Genomic DNA, 18188 nt, shown 5'->3' with positions numbered 1-18188 from the left:
GAGGAGAGAACGCAAAATGACACAAGATGCGGCACCTTCTTTCTTCACAATCTGACGCTCTGCATCTCAATGATGAGCGCATCCAGCGGCCGCTTGCAAGGAAAAGACGTCGCGGTAATTGCTTCGTCTAAATGCAGCCTCCCTCGGCTGGGGAAAAGGCAGGACCAACTGAGCGACACGAAGCTCACGAGCGTCATGTGTCTCCATGTGGCAGCACTGTGGGGTCTCACACGTGCTTTTGGGTCAAAGAAACGACAACACAGTAGGGAAGACAATAACAACTGCATTTATTGCACCTTTATACACTAATGCCTGCTAGTCGACTCACAACACATGGAAGATGCCGATGGGCGCGCGACAAACTTAGGAAGTTCGACTCACCGCGACTGGATAGCGAGCGAATATGTTCGCCCCCATGCTGGACACCAACGCCTGGTCGCTCGCGTGTACGGTCACGCGAATGGTGGCGCATTCGAACAGTCATGTTCATCTGTTCCGGTGTAGGCCTCGCGAGACGGTCTCGCAGAAGCATGTATCGGCGCACGCGCGGAACGTCCGCGCCGCTTGCCGATCCCGTATGAGGCCTGCAAGTATGATGTAATGGCATAGGGTAGTGTGTCGTCCGGCGGCGAAAACGTGCTTACTTTTGCGATGACAGAAGGGGTTGCTGGAGCACGCCGGTCTACTGCAACACCACCTGTCGCTGCAGCTCGTAGTCATTGCTTGCAAGAGGGAAAATAATGGTGCAACACAGGGCCTCCGGGATTGGTAGTTATGGTGGTCGCGAAGGTCATGCATGTAAGTACGGAGCTCGCTGATTGCTTGTTGTGGTTTTTCCTCCCGCGTTCGCAGATTATTTATGTGCACGGGAAGCGCTGCATTTCTAAATATCTGTGTGTGTATGTGCGTCCACATTTGTTTGTTTCTTTTCTTCAGTGAAACCTGGCAACCGCCTTTCTGGCTGGTGCATCATTAAAGGAATCCCATGCAACCCACCAGGCACAGTGCAGGTGCTCCTTCCGGGCTTCTTGTCGTCGTGCGTTTCGAAATATTAAACACATATGCGTGCTTACCGAACGGAACGAGTAGACGAGTGTTTCTTTGTCTTCTGAAACCGAAACGCTGAGCAGACGATCAGGAACACTGCATGATCTCTAGTTGGAAACGTGCAAGCTTAGACGCCGTTTTGATATATCCTAACAGCTTGTAGTGTTTATTTTTTGTTCATTATGTTAATTTCAATTGTTTTGAGAGCGTAAGTTCATAAATGCAGAAAGTTTTGCACAACAAGTTTAAATTTGGCGCGCTAGGCATGCCGGTCGATCGCAGCGCCTTATTGGTGGCGTCATCGCAGAAACGTCCACTGTTCTGCTATTGTTGTGCTGTAAGGGCGACACACTGTCCCATTCCAGTACACTATACTGCAAACAGACCGACCGCTGCCGTAAAGCCACGCGACGAAGCCTGATTACAGGAGATGGGAGCTATTCGGGAAAAACAACATCAGGGGACGCGTGACAGTCCTGCATGCTCGCAGCACATGTGCACTTAACCTCCTGCGAATGAAAGAAAAGCAGAAAAGAAATGGCGTGAATGTATCATAGGGCCTGTGGCATAGAAAAATAAAAATATCGGATATATGTAGCAATCCTTAATGATGTTATCAGGACTTAAGGTCAATTTCACGAGGCTTTTCTTTAGTGAGGACTGCTTCTCATTGACAGGACGCCGTTGCTAACTGATGCCTTCGGTGTTACGATTAATGGATATGATCGAGTTATAACGAAATGTTACAGCATATGAAATGCCTTGAGAATATGGGCCTTGGTTCACGTGTGAGCGAGCATGAAACCTGGAAATTTGCACTTGCGACTTCCTCCTTAAGTAAGTATCCCCTTCACTTCAAGCAAACGCTTAGAGCCTTGACAGAGTAATATCTTGTGTATACCCCGATGAATGACTTCAAAGTCGCGTTATTTTCAGTGTCAATTAGCTGCAGTTTTTAAAGCGAAACTTTCTTAGCCTCTTGCTTCGATTTTCCCACTGCTGCTGATGTCTGGAATACCGCGTCTGAGGGTGGTTCAGAGCGTGTGTATACATGACTGGAGCGCGGCTGAGAGGAAAGTCTGCGCGAGAAACTCGTTTCGACCTTTGCAGCACGTCGAATGTGCACAATGCCCTCTGGAGCTCCCTGGGAGTCGTTACATTAGCCTCTTGAGTAATTATACGTGCAGGTCCAGAGGGAAGCTAGATCCCCCATTCTCCACCCATTTTTCTTAGTTATACTGCACCGGTAGAACCGGCGCAGTCGCGAAACGAGTGAATAACAGCCTTGCCACTCTTCACTCAAAATTACCATACGAAAGTGGGGAGGTCGGGTGCGTAAAAGGCGACGTGAGAATGCGAAGAAACGCTAGTACTACCGACACGACAGCGGTTGTGGGCACACTGGATAAATTTAAGTTCAAGGTATCGCACCGCAGGTTTCTGAAATTACTGAAAAATTAACGCCACGCAAATTTGTCCACCGGATAACTTACGCAGTGCGTGAAGAAGCAGAGCAGCGTTAAAGCGCATCGCAGGGTCTAGACGACACTACCGAAGCGGTCACAGGTCACATTGTTACGTCTCAACACCACAAAGGCGTTAATTAGACGTTTGCCTCGAGGAAAAACACCCACCAATCCATGAGCGCCTAACCAGACGTCAACGTAGCGTAGACACCGACTGGTGACGGGTTCACAAAAGGCCCCTAACCTCACCACTACCTTACAGGCCTGAACTAATGATGAGGGAGGCCAACATCAAATGCTATCGAACAACGACGGCGACCTTGGATTCGCAGTTTGCTATCCTTGCGTATATACCATGCATACCATCGGTCTTCGAAGGTGAGGTTACTGCGGAGCGTTGCGATAACATGGGCGTGGTATCGCAACGGATTCCACGATTATGATCTGCTGCTAGACAGTCTTCAGATTCACTAGTCGACTCGCCTAGGGAAGACAGGGTATTAAAAGCGGATATTTTTCGTGCAGTAAGAGAGAGGGCCCTGATGTGAACTCGGACGTTTAATTTGCTCCTGCATGGAGTGGGCTTCCGTAGCTGGACCCGTGTAACTAAGCTAATAAACATCTTCCCTTCATTTAAACTGCCTGACGTATTCGTCGATGGGCTTGGTGGATTCCTTGCCCTAACGCCACCCGAAGCCACAACAAAATCAACACATCTGTGCCCGCCGCGGTAGCTTTGCGGCTGTCTCAATGCTCGAGTTTGCGGGTTTGATCTCGACCGCCGCAGCCGTGTTTGGACGGGGGCGAAATAAACGGTTAAAAACACTGAGATTTCAAAATTAATCCCAAGGCCGCCACTATCGGTGAGCCTCATTATCTGATTGTGGTTTTGGCACGGAGGGCCCCATAATTCAATTAAAGTTTAATACTTGTGCCACGATGCGATGTGCCATGTAAGTCAATAAATATGCTCAACCCTCTCAGAGGTTGTGAATAATATGGCGCACAACAACGCCTCAAGAAAATACCTCCCCCTGTGTGTTCTGCGTACTACGCAGACAAACAGTAGCGGTGCTCGCAAGGTAATCTTTAACATCAACTAACCGCTGTCGTGTTGGACTAAACGTTGAAGAAGTTAAAAATTCACGTCGACATCACCACTAATTATTGTCTATCAAAGCAAACAGCACAGAAAGCTTCGCTTACATCGGCTCACAGTGCGTGGGATCCGCATGATATTTATAAATTACCTGTGTTACCATTTCTACGCCTACCCAACGAGAAAACCTGTGCATCCGTCCATCTGTCAAGTTGACGAATGGCTATAAAGAAAATAATGTATAAAACAAACTGAATTCGAAAGGAAGAAAACATGGTAGTGAATTCCGAAACTTCGACCCCGCGCTCAGAAGCCGAGTGTCTCACCCACTACAGGCTGTAGGTGCTACAAAACAAATGTCCAAGGAGGGCAGTATCTATGAAGGCTTTGTCGAAATATTTGGTGATGGTGGAATAAGAGACATCTCTAGGACCATATGTTGAGCCGACTTGGAGCATTGTAGACATAAGGAAAATTAGGATTTTGTGAAAGTTAATGCCAAAGACGCCACATCCCTGATGCGTTTCGGCGGTCGCGGGGCCCGCCTTCCGTTGGAGCATTCTTTCACTGACCTAAACGCCACGGATATCTGGGGGTTCATGCGCTTCATCTTGCGCAACACAGGCAGATAAGCAGTCAATGAGTTGATGAGGATGATAAGGAGTGATGATGAGTTACATGGGTCTCATCATGGTTGGCAATGGTTCGACGCGGATGGATAAGGTGCTAAATAGCGATAAGGACTTATAAAGGTCGGAGCAATTCCGATAAGTTTAATAAGTACCTATAAGGGTTGATAAGGGCCTGATCAAGTTTTATAAGGCCGATAATTACCGATAAGAGTTTATAATGGTGGGATTATGCCCTATAAGGTTCATAAGGACATATAAGGGTTGATAAGGATCGGATCGATTGCGATAAGGTTGACACCCACCGATATAGTTGATAAAGACCGATAAGGATTCATAAGGGTAGGATCTAGTTCGATAAGCTTGATAACGACCGATAAGGGTTGATAAGGGTTTATACTGGTCGGATCGAGTTTGATAATATTGATAATGACACCGGACTACTTGGAGATGGGCAAGTGGCAAAATGTTTACGTATACTTAGACAACTCCTAGAAGAGTTCCTGCGTGAATTTTTTCTCACGAAAAAAGAAGCAATGTAGGTAAAATTTCATTGCACTAGCTCAGGCGATAAGTATTCGCTGATGCGTGGATATGTCGCCGACTGACTTGGATAGTCGCGGATCTGAACGCTGCATTTTAATTATACAGACCCTTCTCGTTATTCAGGGGTTGAAGCACCAAGTGCGCTATAGTGTCAAGGTAAAAACAGATGCGTGTTTTTATTGAAAATGGGGGGGGGGGGGGGGTGTGAGGGAGGAAGGGCGTATGTATGTAACAGTTGGAGCCACGTGTTGACGAGAGTAAGCCATCGCACTCGATTTTCTTTTGAATATTATGACGTCCACAGCGTGATAGGCGCGCATGCCCTGACACGCACGTCGTGAAGCCGGCGCTCTTCGCGCGCCCGCGATGCCAGCACGCTGGTAGCGGGCGTCCGCCCCGTTCACGAAGCACGCGGGCGCAGGGGACGAGGCAGCGGTGCGTGCGGTGTCTTATTCAATAAAGGGGCGAAATTAATATGTCGGGGCCCTTGTCGTCCCCGTCATCTTTGGCAACTTCTTGCGCGCGTTGGCGCTCACCTCGCGCGCGCACGCGCGTGACCCGGGGAGGCCGAGACCGTGCCTCTGCCCGCGCGCCTGTTTTCTTTCCTCTGGCGAGAGCAGCAGCAGCGAGCTGATTTGATTGCCCCACTGGCGGAGTGACAGGAATCGCGTTTAATTCAATTACGACCCCGAGCGCCCGCAGCGTCGCTCTCCCGTCGCCGCGCGCGAGCACCCAAATCTTCCGCACGCATCCTTGCTTTTGTCTCCGTGTCGCTGCTGCTGCGCGTGCGGCCCCTTCACATTCCGTATCAAAGCCTAATTAGGTGTTGTCTGTCTCGGGGCCCAAACAAGTTTTGCGTGCGTAACAAGAGCAAGCGTCGCGTCTCTTGCCGCCTTGCCCACGATCCTTTTCTTTCTTCGCGATAGTCAATTGGTGCCTGCCTGCAGATAACGCCCTCTAGGGAAACAATCCTCCGATCGAACGAACACAGACGCTTGTCGCGCGCTTATAGACTTTCCTTGCAGCCCGCTCTGTTCGAGCGAGTCCGTTAGCCGCGCGACGCGCTCTACTTGGTTTACTGCCACGGGTGAAGCCGGCGCTAGTGTTGCGTGGAGAGAAATTAAGTGGCCTTGAACATGAACAAATAGGTATAACAACAAAGTAAAGGCGTACATGGGTGCCAGGACATAAAGAAATAGTATTCTGCGTAAAATCGTGACCTCTCTGTGCGCTAATTCAGAATATGTGCTACATTAGGACGCAATGGGCAACCCGCGCTGAAACTTCGCCTGACAACACTGACGTCGTAACAAACCACCTATAGCGAGCGGAGGAAACAGCTTTCAGCAGCACATGCTACGACTTCGCCCCGGGAAATCTGCCGCTCATCTTGAGGTATATTTGTCCAGATTCTGACTGGACTTGCAGCAACGTGTTAGAATGTAGGTGCGAATTGGATCCTAGTAATCTGCATGGCCACATACAGAGCTCCACTGACCGAATATGGCTAAACGCAAACGTTGACGCATGTTCGCATCTGTTATCGTTTACAATACAGCGTCCTTTTTTTCAGCCTCCGTACAGGACGGCGTCAGTTTTTTTTTTTTTTTGCGCACTCAAGCTACCGTAACGCGTCCTGGCCAGCGCTGGTTCCCCATAGCAGGTCAGTTATAATGTAAGTTACTGAGAATTTCGTGCCTACCAAAAAATGTATTTTCTGAATGTTTGTTGTTATTTAGTTTTTCAGGCCGAATCGAAATATAATTGAGTGGGTGTTTCCTAGGTATACTTGATTGTGCCGTGAAATGCATTTCATGAAAGGGGACAGAAAAAAAAGAAGAAAGTAAAGCGCCAAAGTACGAACTGTTTAATGACAGGCACCTGAGCACCAATCTAAGCACCAACTTGCCCAAGAAGACGTCTGTTTGGGATAAAACGGGTAGATTAATTGTCACAGAGCAGCTGCCCACTTGTCTTTTATTGCATTCCTACCGGTATCATTGTAGCATCCAGAATTTCTTTGTTTTCCTTTGTTTACCTTTTTTAAAATATGAGACTGGTCAGCCAACTAACCTAAATACGCACTTTTCTAAACTACAGTTAATCTAACTGTTTCAGTAAGACCTCAATCACGCTATAATGCACTGCGGGCCAGATTACGGGCCAGAAATGTAGTCACCTTGGTCAACTCAGCCTCAGTGCACCTGTGATTCTTTTGCGTTAGTAAACAGTTAGTGAAAAGTTGGTAACAGTCTGAAGTGTAGTAACTGCTGTACTTTCTTTTTGTGCAAGCCCCTTTCTTATGAGTAGGTCACTGAAGACGCGAAACGTGAGGGGATCATGGTGAAATAGGAACATTGGACAGGCCTCTTTTGTAGAAAATTGGCTGCACGTTATTAAGATTAGCCAGATAATTGGGCGTACAAAATCAAAACGCTGTCGCTCCAGGACTGCCGATAACAGGCCTCTCCAGGTAGGGTTTGGCGCTCTGAAGTAGCGAATCATTATACGTTACCCAGGTGTCCCGTCGATTCGCATAAAATGTAGTCGGAGGCGGTATTTGCGCCGAATTCAAACGTGAAGCTCGAATTGTAGCGCATCACTCTGACTGCAAGACGCCAATGGATGCTTAGCATGAGCGGTGAAGCTGAGACTATTACGAACAGCCACAAGTGCTCTGCTAGCGACTGCTACAGTAGACGTGAGCCTGATCGTAGATCCAAAGGCACATCCGGCAAGTCGAATGCCGATGCGCACTCGCGACTCTGACTTCACTAGAATCACGAATCACTATCACTATCACTAGAATAATCACTAGAAAGCGGCGCTACAGTAAAACAACGGTAAATGATAGTCGGAGAGGCAGCCGCGGCGGCTGAAGTCAATCTAGTGAAAAATGCTGGCCGTGTTACGAACGATCCGCGAGCTTGGTGGTGGAGCGGCTCGCGCCATTTTGCCAGAAGAGGGCAAATAAAATTAAACAACGTCTGGATGGCTTGGTCATCGGCGACGATGCTGGTGCGAGCAAGGAGGCAAGCACAGTGCCGATAAGCGCGGAAAGGAGACATTGCATATCTGTCTGTTCTTTTTTTACATCGTGAAAGATAACACTGCGCAGTTGCACAGCCCCTTCAGTTACACATTCTGATCGATTGTCGATAAATGTGTGAAATTAGCATAATTTTGGTCAAGGTGCAGGATGCTCCATTGAAAGCAAGCAAAGGTAGTAGAATGAATCTTTGTGCTTTTTGTGGCGAGTCATCATAATTGGAGTATTTGAAATACCTAAATATTGTGCAGTCAGTCATGCTACCTTTCTTCGTAAATTATATTTAAGCGCACGCTCGGAAAACATGCACAAGGTAATTATTGGCTGCGAGCATTACCAGAAAAAAAAAAAAAGATCTGTTGCAATTGCTAGCAAACGCCCCACGTCAAACTTCTCGTCAGGAACCCTGTACTGTCTTCCCCAAAGCGCTCGTCTGTAGCGATATATTTCGCTCAAAAGTAAAACGGAGGTACTTTAGGCAAGCAGAATGTTTAGTTTACTAGAAGTTCAAAAGTTCCTGGTCAATTCTTTGCCATGACTACACAGAAAAGGTAAAAAGAAGTTGTGTCCGCAAATGTGTACGCCATGACTGAAGGGGATAGAAAGGTCGAGTGAATGCAGATGATGGTGCGTGAAATCGGGTGCGCCACTTATGCAACGTCAAATGGTGTGCGCTATCTGAATAATATAGGCATATGCAGGGTTTTTTTTTTTTAGAAAATACATCTTTTTCTTAAAAAGTTTATGGCCATGAGACACCTGTCGTTTTCGCATGCGAGTTCTGCGGCGAGGCGGAAATACTTTGACGCTGCTTCAGTTACTCTGAAAATACTAATTAAAAACTGTTAAATACCTTCTTTATTATTATAGTGAGGTCAGTTTGCATTGAAAACTTGTGGGGCGTCACAATTTATGACATGACCTTTTTTTCGAAATCCAAAAATATCGCGCGTAATCTCACGCAAAAAATCGCGCGAAACTGAAGGTCAAATCCAGGCAATATCGAGACTGAGCGCATCCCGCTGCGCGTCAGACGGCAACGCCCCGTGGGGCGGAGTTTGAATGACAGCATGCCGCGGAAAATGCTTACCCAACGTGCTTGCCAGGCAAAGCGAGCCGCATCAGTAGCTGCCGCGACTTGCCTAGACGTTCAAACTTCCTCGCGCTTGTCGTCACGGGTCTGATACGATAGCGGAGTCGCCTTTTCTGCGCTCCCGCGGCGCTCATTTTCACTACTGCCGGGATTTACCGCTGCAGTTCGATGGTAAATATCTCGAATAAGGTGCGACTTTCAAGATATTTAAAAAAAAACGAAGGTGAATTGAAATGTGACTTCCTTCAAATTCGCCATTTGACGTCTTGAAAGTCGCACCTTATTCGAGGCCCTAAATACACTCATAAAAAGTTAATTAATAAGTGCTTGTCAATTAGTCTTTAGAAGCTCACGTTATTAGTGGCAAAGTATGTCAACCTCGCCTAGGAACTCCCCTGCAAGAAAGTCACGTTCGCTGAGATTATAGGCTTCTTATTTTAAAAATCTGTATAGTCTAAAAAAAAAAAATCACCCCGTATCGATATGGGCCATAGACGTCACCGTTTAAACTTTATATCAACATTCTATTACCATTTCTCTTTCTTTTTTTTCATCCTCATCCATTCACCTGCCATATTCTTCAGAGTGGACACTGTACGGAAATATTCCGTACTCGTATATGCCTCGACTCCGCCTACGGCGCTGCGCTTACAAAGCGCACGTCCACAATCCATTTGCCGGAACTCGCGCCCATGGGCGAGCGCGATAACATCGAGGGCACTTGTCCGCAGATACATGATTACCTTCGTCCCGAAGTTGAGCTGCACCAACAGCTAGCAAATGCAAAATATAGGTAGCAACTTTGAAGAAGTAAAACGTGAACCAACTCGCCGATTGAGGAGAATATTTCTTAAGCCCCTAAAACGGGTGTGTCTCGTCTCGCAGGACCCGTGAAGTGCTAGTCCACTTACCGGGGACATTTCCATCGAAGTGGCCCTTCGAATTGCGCAGTCTTCTTTTTCAACGTAATTTGGTTCTTCCGCGAAGAACCTCATTTGCGTAGTAGTCGTAATACAACTTATTCTCCCGGTGCACGTACGGCGTCGGGGCCCTCGTTGCTTTGGGTATTTTGCCCCGGAAATGCGAGCGGGTGCTGCGGTCATTACTACAGGCAACCGTCGCTCTCTCTCTCTCTCGAAACTAATTGCAAAGAGCCTCAGATTGATTTATGTTTGGTCGATACAAGCTCCTTTATCTCGGCACGTGGCCTAATGGTTTTGTTTTGTCCTAATTTGATGCCTCTTCCATTTCTTTTTTAAATTTTGCTGGCTGCAACTTCTCCTTATTCAGCCTATATGTAGACATACGCATTAGTTCAGCAAAAAAAATAATAAATACTTTCTTGTTCTGTCTGCATCAATTAGGGCGTTGTTCGCTGAGACGTCTTATTCAGAAAATGGTATCGGATGAATACCTTTTTCTAGATGCACGAATATGAGAATTTCTTGCGCTCTATACTTGCGCCCTTATTCGCCATTACTGAAGTTTTGGCAGGCGTGCGCTTCGTTGAATGGGGGCTACATAAGCACGAAGCTGGTGGATGCTTATTTTACTTTTTTACGCGCATAGCTTCCTTTGGTTCCCTCGCCCGTTTTCGTGGTGGTCGTATTTTCACCGCCGATACAAAGGCACCGATGCAAAGGACACGTTTTCTTGTGCGAGCGTCCTTGTGCACCCGTGTTGCGGGGCGCTCTCGTGGCCGCATGCCAACCATGTATGTTATAGCTCTCTGCGATCCACGGGCACGAGACCTTTAGAGGTGGAGGGGGGGCTCTGAATGCTTAGATGCTGTGCAATGCGCTCGGAAAGGACATCCTTCCTGTTCTCTCCTGGCCCTCTTCCCTCGTGGCGGCTGCTTTACGGGAGAGGATTCCGAAGGCGGGAGAGGAGGATGGAAGTCGCCTTCCACGCAGGCGCTAGCGCAACTGGGGAGAAACCATACAAGACGAACCTGTCCTTACATGTGTTAAGCCACATAGAGATGTGGCATAACATAGGTGTTGAGCCACATAGAGCACCGGAACATCTACAGATGTTCCGGTTAACGGATCTGTTCTATACGAAATTACGCAGTGAAACAAGAACGACGTAACTATCGTTACTAAAACGAATTTACGCCTTCGAGCACATCATCACTTTCATAAAGCGAATAGCTTTCCAGAGGTTTATAAAACGCTAAAGAATTGTGCATCCGGTCAATGAAAACCAGACAATAAGAAAGGATAAAGCATAAAAGTCTTGTCGCAGCAACATAATTCGCATATTAGTTTTTATCAGTGTTATTAGCAGTGCTTCCAAATTACCTTCCTGTGACCTGATAAGCGTCCATGTTGCTTTGTGTGACCACTGGACGCGAGGCTTTCTTGTGAGTGCCCGCCACCAAGGCAAGAATGGAGGGGTCCATTCTATATGGCAGAGAGCGAGTACGCTGGGCCGACGAAACTGGATGGTCGAAAAAAAAAACAAAAACACGCCGACGAAGCTGCCCGAGGTGAGCACGACGATGCGACGGTGGCGACATCTGCGACGGGGTCAATTGCAAGCGTTTGAGAGTATGACTGCAATAAAAGTGCACCGCGAGACAAATTAGGCGCCTGCTAACTGTAAGGAACATTTTGGGACGTAATAAAATTATCACGGAGACTACTAAGTGTTTCGACAAGCTTCCTGTTGTCGATGGGCTGCGCATGGGGCTGCGCCATTACGTACATAAAGTAGTTCGGATATGTACCTTTCCGCAAGGGACCCTTACCAAAAAGGGCATACTCTTTTGTCGTGTTTCTCCTTGTGTGAACGCTTCTCAGTTGCAGCGGTGGCGTAGAGGTAGAACACCCGCCTCGCGTGCAAGAGGTCCGTGGTTCGAATCCCGGTGCCGGCAATTTTCCACCGGAATAAAAAAAAAATCCGCGTGTTGATGAAATTGCATAAACAGGCCTGGAGTGTGGCCTGATCCCGGTAACCAGAGCCGGTAACGCACCTCACCAGAGCAGGATTGGCCACCCTGGTGCAGTACTTCGCCACAACCTCCAATATGAACAACACAATCAAACCCCGGCCCTCAGTCCCCAGCAGCTGCGAAGCAACTGACCACGGCGGCGGTCAGACATGCGACGCTGCAGAGGGTGCTAAGAATCACTGGCTCCGGACAGGCCACCATTGGAATATGAACCTGGCAACGTTTAACGCTAGAACGTTATCTAGTGAGGCGAGTCTAGCAGTGCTATTGGAGGAATTAGAGGGCAGTAAATGGGATATAACAGGGCTCAGCGAAGTTAGGAGGCCAAAAGAAGCATATACAGTGCTAAAAAGCGAGCACGTCCTGTGCTACCGGGGCTTAGCAGAGAGAAGGGAACTAGGTGTCGGATTCCTGATTAATAAGAATATAGCTGGTAACATACAGGAATTCTATAACATTAACGAGAGGGTGGCAGGTCTTGTTGTGAAACTTAATAAGAGGTACGAAATGAAGATTGTACAGGTCTACGCCCCTACATCCAGTCATGATGACCAGGAAGTCGAAAGCTTCTATGAAGACGTGGAATCGGCGATGGGTAGAGTGAAAACTAAATACACTATACTAATGGGTGACTTTAATGCCAAGGTAGGCAAAAAGCAGGCTGGAGACAAGGCAGTGGGGGAATATGGCATAGGCACTAGGAATATCAGGGGGAGTTATTGGTAGAGTTTGCGGAACAGAATAAAATGAGGATAATGAATACCTTCTTCCGCAAACGGGATAGCCGAAAGTGGACGTGGAGGGGCCCGAACGGCGAGACTAGAAATGAAATAAACTTCATACTCTGCGCTAACCCTGGCATCATAAAAGATGTGGACGTGCTCGGCAAGGTGCGCTGCAGTGATCACAGGATGGTAAGAACTCGAATTAGCCTAGACCTCAGAAGGGAACGGAAGAAACTGGTACATAAGAAGCCGATCAATGAGTTAGCGGTAAGGGGGAAAATAGAGCAATTCCAGATCAAGCTACAGAACAGGTATTCGGCTTTAACTCAGGAAGAGGACCTTAGTGTTGAAGCAATGAACGACAATCTTGTGGACATCATTAGGGAGTGTGCAATGGAAGTCGGTGGTAACTCCGTTAGGCAGGATACCAGTAAACTATCGCAGGAGACGAAAGATCTTATCAAGAAACGCCAATGTATGAAAGCCTCTAACCCTAAAGCTAGAATAGAACTGGCAGAGCTTTAGAAGTTAATCAACAAGCGTAAGACAGCTGACATAAGGAAGTATAATATGGATAGAATTGAACATGCTCTCAGGAACGGAGGAAACCTAAAAACAGTGAAGAAGAAACTAGGAATTGGCAAGAATCAGATGTATGCGTTAAGAGACAAAGCCGGCAATATCATTACTAATATGGATGAGATAGTTAAAGTGGCTGAGGAGTTCTATAGAGATTTATACAGTACCAGTGACACCCACGACGATAATGGAAGAGAAAATAGTTTAGAGGAATTCGAAATCCCACAGGTAACGCCGGAAGAAGTAAAGAAAGCCTTGGGAGATATGCAAAGGGGGAAGGAAGGCAGCCGGGGAGGATCAGGTAACAGCAGATTTGTTGAAGGATGGTGGGCAGATTGTTCTAGCGAAACTGGCCACCCTGTATAAGCAATGCCTCATAACGTCGAGCGTACCGGAATCTTAGAAAAATGCTAACATAATCCTAATCCATAAGAAAGGGGACGCCAAAGACTTGAAAAATTATAGACCAATCAGCTTACTGTCCGTTGCCTACAAACTATTTACTAAGGTAATCGCAAATAGAATCAGGAACACCTTAGACTTCTGTCAAGCAAAGGACCAGGCAGCATTCCGTAAAGGCTACTCAACAATAGATCATATTCACACTATCAATCAGGTGATTGAGAAATGTGCGGAATATAACCAACCCTTATATATAGCTTTCATTGATTACGAGAAAGCATTTGATTCTGTCGAAACCTCAGCAGTCATGGAGGCATTACGGAATCAGGGTGTAGACGAGCCATATGTAAAAATACTGAAAAATATCTATAGCGGCTCCACAGCCACCATAGTCCTCCATAAAGAAAGCAACAAAATCCCAATAAAGAAAGGCGTCAGGCAGGGAGATACGATCTCTCCAATGCTATTCACAGCGTGCTTACAGGAGGTATTCAGAGACCTGGATTGGGAAGAAATGGGGATAAAAGTTAATGGAGAATACCTTAGTAACTTGCGATTCGCTGATGATATTGCCTTGCTTAGTAACTCAGGGGACCAACTGCAATGCATGCTCACTGACCTGGAGAGGCAAAGCAGAAGAGTGGGTCTAAAAATTAATCTGCAGAAAACTAAAGTAATGTTTAACAGTCTCGGAAGAGAACAGCAGTTTACAATAGGCTGCGAGGCACTTGAAGTCGTAAGGGAATACATCTACTTAGGGCAGGTAGTGACTGCGGATCCGGATCATGAGACAGAAATAATCAGAAGAATAAGAATGGGCTGGGGTGCGTTTGGCAGGCATTCTCAGATCATGAACAGCAGGTTGCCATTATCCCTCAAGAGAAAAGTGTATAATAGCTGTGCCTTACCAGTACTCACCTACGGTGCAGAGACCTGGAGGCTTACGAAAAGGGTTCTACTCAAATTGAGGACGACGCAACGAGCTATGGAAAGAAGAATGATAGGTGTAACGTTAAGGGATAAGAAAAGAGCAGATTGGGTGAGGGAACAAACGCGAGTTAATGACATCTTAGTTGAAATCAAGAAAAAGAAATGGGCATGGGCAGGACATGTAACGAGGAGGGAAGATAACCGATGGTCATTAAGGGTTACGGACTGGATTCCAAGGGAAGGGAAGCGTAGCAGGGGACGGCAGAAAGTTAGGTGGGCGGATGAGATTAAGAAGTTTGCAGGGACGGCATGGCCACAATTAGTACATGACCGGGGTTGTTGGAGAAATATGGGAGAGGCCTTTGCCCTGCAGTGGGCGTAACCAGGCTGATGATGATGATGATGATGATGATGATGATGATGATGATGAACGCTTCTCCGGTTAGATGTCCCTTAGTTTAAAGGACTGTTAAAAGGCCCTTGGACAGGTCTCATTGCAAATTTTTGTTATACTCTGGAAGTTCTAAAACGCCGTCGAGGGATCGTTTAACAGAAATAATTCTTCAAATCGGTTCATAATTGGACGAGGTAGAAGAGATTGAATGTCCTGATACTGTACCGCCATGAGGCGAGCGCAACTGCCAACAAACACTATCTTCCTGTGCCTGGAGTAGCGTCCTTAAGCGATGTTCCTTTCCAGCTCTTTCCAATACAGAAGCCGAGAGGCCACGTCGGGTTAACATGACGTTCTTCTCGTTTATTACGTAACGAGAGTCTCGAATCCGGCAGCATTGATGCCTTCAGGCAACATGTGTGGGTTTATTGGCCGGGTTGCCTCCCCCCAAAAAGATCACGTTCTCGCGACGCCTGCGGCAGAACGGATGTTCCACATCCGCCGCCAAGGTATATGAGGGGTGGCGCTGGCTAACACTCCCAGTGTTCTACTAGGAAACATAAATAAACAAGAAAGTGGATGGGGACACGGCGCCGCGGTAGCTCATTTGGTAGAGCACCTCACGCGAAATGCGAAGGTTGTGGGATCGTTCCCCAGCTGCGGCAAGTTGTTTTTTCATCCACTTTAACTTCCATTAATTTATCGCTTCTTTATTGCATTTATTAAGCACAAGTGATTTAACCTATGTTGTCCTTGGTGTCAGTGTTTGTTGGCTTCTGATGATATGACTAAAAAAATCGGGCCTCTCGGTTAAACCCCTTTCTTCGGGCATAGTAATAAGCGCAACCCAATGTTGCGCAATCCAACCTCTAATATACTATACCAACACGCCCTGTCGTCAACCTTGGCAAGTTTCGTCAGCACTAGTCTTTCGGCAGGATAGCAAGAGCAGAGTCATCGCGCGCTGCTCACCGGTATTAGAAAGAGAGAGAGAGAGCAAGGACAGGACAGGCAGGGAGGCCAACCAGACGAGCACCCGGTTTGCTACCCTACACTAGGTGTGGGGGAACGGGGAATAGAAAGAGGGAGAGAGGGAGCACTGAGTGCGTGCGAGAGGAAGCACCGGGACACCACAGCCGGTGCACTTCAAGTTCAAGTAGCGTTCTAGTGGCAGGTGTGGCCACGGTCCGAGTATCTTTGACTCGGACAACGGTCTTGAGGCCAATCTGTTTAAAGTTGTCTTCAGAAAGAGGCGTTGAACGTTGTAGTGAGGGCAGGTGCACAATAGGGGCTCGATGGTTTCCTCGCACGTACAGGAGTCGAACATCGGGCTCTCGGCCATTCCGATACGATAGGAGTATAGGCGCTCGTGAACGCCACAAGCGGCACAGCAAGGTCGTTTCGCCGTGGGAAAGGCTATATATGGCAGTTGTAGCCGTAGCATGGGGTCTAGTTTATGCAATCGGCAATTGAAGGCACTTGAGCTCCAGAAATATTGCGACTTTTTGCGCGCAAGCAGGCCAAGTTCATTGGCAGCGTCCAACCTCGCAAAAGGTATTGGACGCGTCTGGGTGTCTTTGTGGGCAGACGGGGCAGCTCTGTCAGCAAAATTGTTGCTGACGGTGCCAAAGTGAGAAGGAGTCCATTGAAAGATAATGTTGTGCCCTGTTTCCAGAGCATGGTGGTGTACTTCCCTGATGTCGCATTTGATCTGCTCGTAAGGTCTGTGATGTAATGCAGACTTTATGCTGCGAAGAGCTGCCTTAGCGTCACGAAATACAACCAATTTCTCTGTCGGCTCTTCGGTGACGTACGTCATAGCGGCATGGATAGCTTCAAGTTCTGCCGACGTAGATGTAGTCATGTGGGACAAATTGAAGTTACGGTAACCTGCTATGGAACGACGAATGCGGCAGTTGAGCTGGTAGGTGAGGTCGAACCATCGGTACACACACACATATATATATATATATATATATATATATATATATATATATATATATATATATATATATATATATATATATATATGTATATATATATATATATATATATATATATATATATATATATATATATATATATATATATATATATATATATATATGCGGTCATGATACATCCGGTGTAGTAATAGGAGTATCACTTGCTTCAGAGCCGCCGATGGATGATTAGCTTTTGTACTTCCGGGAATTCACTTGAGGCTGTTGCAGGCACCACAGGGGAGATGGCGTCTTCGCCGCCGGTGTATAAGGTGACAGTATGCATTCATGATCAACGCTAATAACTCTCTAAAAGGTCGCTTGAGGTGTCTCGGCTGGTAAGGAGGCAAAGTGAAAGTCGGGGATCCTTGACAGATGGCGAATGTGCGCTCTGAGAGAGTCGACAGCTACATGTGTATAGGTCATGTGGTGTCCCGCGACAGCTACGTCGGGATTCGGCGGACGTATCGATCCCGTATTCATTAGTGGAATTGTCAGCATGAAAGCCGTTGGGTGCGCGTCTTGCTTTGCCGTCCGCAGACCGATATTATGCGCACTCACGCAAAGATCATAAACCGTGGTCATACCATAATCTGTAAATAAAGACCTGCACATGGTACGTACCATTAAAAAAGTTATAGGGTTTTACGTGCGAAAACCACGTTCTGATTATGAGGCACGCCGTAGTGCAAGACTCCGCAAATTTCGACCACCTGCGGTTCTTTGACGGGTGTTTTCGCATTTCACCCCCATCTAAATGCGGCCGCCGTGGCCGGGATACGATCCCGCGACCGCATGCTTAGCAGCCCAACACTATAGCCACTGAGCAACTACGGCGGGTCGTACGTACCATATGTTGTGTTTTAGTGCACCGCCCTCCAAAACTAATTCTGAATTCCAATGGCAGATCTGTAGAGCTCCCGGATCAAAAGTTTCTGTTATTCTTGAAGCAAGTCTGTTCCAAAGGCAAATCGAGTGCTGATGATCCGAGATCACTCCGCGGAGTAGTTCAGACAGCTCCGTGAACATCAGTGGATTCGACCGGGAGTCTAAGTGACGTAGTTCCTTCGGCAGTCGCTGACCTGGTCGTCTGTGTCGCAGACGACATAAGAAAGACAGCGCGGGTGATGCCACGCGACACGCGAGTGATTTCTTATTCTTCGGTAGCAACGGATGGAAATTCAATTAAGCTGTTCGGGAAAAAGGAAACGTTACCGCGATGCTAATGGCATACTTTTCCTGCTTGAGCAAATTGCGGCTCCAAAACAGCTTGCAAGTACGTGCGTTAGAC

The 18188-nt window shown here is 47.2% G+C and overlaps 1 protein-coding gene and 1 long non-coding RNA gene across 3 annotated transcripts in view; one reads left to right on the top strand and one right to left on the bottom strand.

Moving 5' to 3' along the window:
- LOC135903947 (multiple epidermal growth factor-like domains protein 9) overlaps positions 1–18188 on the bottom strand; it is a 254026-nt gene that overhangs the window by 187108 nt on the left and 48730 nt on the right. The gene's annotated exons all lie outside the window — the stretch shown is intronic.
- Positions 6109–18188, top strand: part of LOC135903948 (uncharacterized) — a 107955-nt gene continuing 95875 nt past the window's right edge. Inside the window, exons 1-2 of the long non-coding RNA XR_010564967.1 lie at positions 6109–6182; positions 6361–6450. This is a non-coding gene — a long non-coding RNA (uncharacterized lncRNA). The remainder of the gene's footprint in view (positions 6183–6360; positions 6451–18188) is intronic.

The sequence above is a fragment of the Dermacentor albipictus genome, chromosome 1, assembly GCF_038994185.2.
Source record: "Dermacentor albipictus isolate Rhodes 1998 colony chromosome 1, USDA_Dalb.pri_finalv2, whole genome shotgun sequence".
In the NCBI taxonomy this organism is placed as follows: domain Eukaryota; kingdom Metazoa; phylum Arthropoda; class Arachnida; order Ixodida; family Ixodidae; genus Dermacentor; species Dermacentor albipictus.
Note: the sequence above shows the minus strand (reverse complement) of the source record. Positions and strands in the feature narration are given on the sequence as shown.